The sequence below is a fragment of the Phytophthora parasitica genome (assembly GCF_000247585.1).
Source record: "Phytophthora parasitica INRA-310 unplaced genomic scaffold supercont2.381, whole genome shotgun sequence".
Classification (NCBI taxonomy): Eukaryota; Oomycota; class Peronosporomycetes; order Peronosporales; family Peronosporaceae; genus Phytophthora; species Phytophthora nicotianae.
The window spans coordinates 1-584 of record NW_008649367.1 but is presented as its reverse complement, the minus strand read 5'-3'; positions in this window follow the sequence as shown (position 1 = coordinate 584).

Below are 584 nucleotides of genomic sequence, written 5' to 3'. Positions count from 1 at the left end.
GATATCAATTTTCAAATCATATTGAAAGTGTTAAATGGAAGAAGAATCGAAAAGCAGTGCGCTGCCACGACTAGCAGCTCTAAGCAATACAATTGGTACTTGCGGAGCACAACTTGTAATGGTGAAAGCTACACGCGTCCGTTGGAGGTGAAACTGGTGGCTATCGAAAGGGGAAATTCGAGGTTTTGTTTAAGCCAATTAGACGATATAAACACGTAGTTTAGGCAGTGTTATTGGTTAAAATGTCTGAAACCTGCAATCATTATCAACCAGAGGAAGTAGGACTCTATAGTTAACTTACCGTTAGTAAATGCGGTTTGTAGACCGGTTCTGCATACATGGATGATACCACATAGAAGAAACAATTCAATCACGTTCTGAGTGGGTGACTGGACTAACACGTGAGTTATGCGCCAGAACGTGACGTGCACGTGACGGGGTACGTACCCAGTGTACCCAAGTTACATGAAGAGTGACCAGTCACTCTTGAAATACCCGGTACATGGTACCAGGGGCTCTAGGAGCCAATCATTGCATATCTACATTGCTTCATTATAGGTGACTTATTGTTTGTATTAGAAACT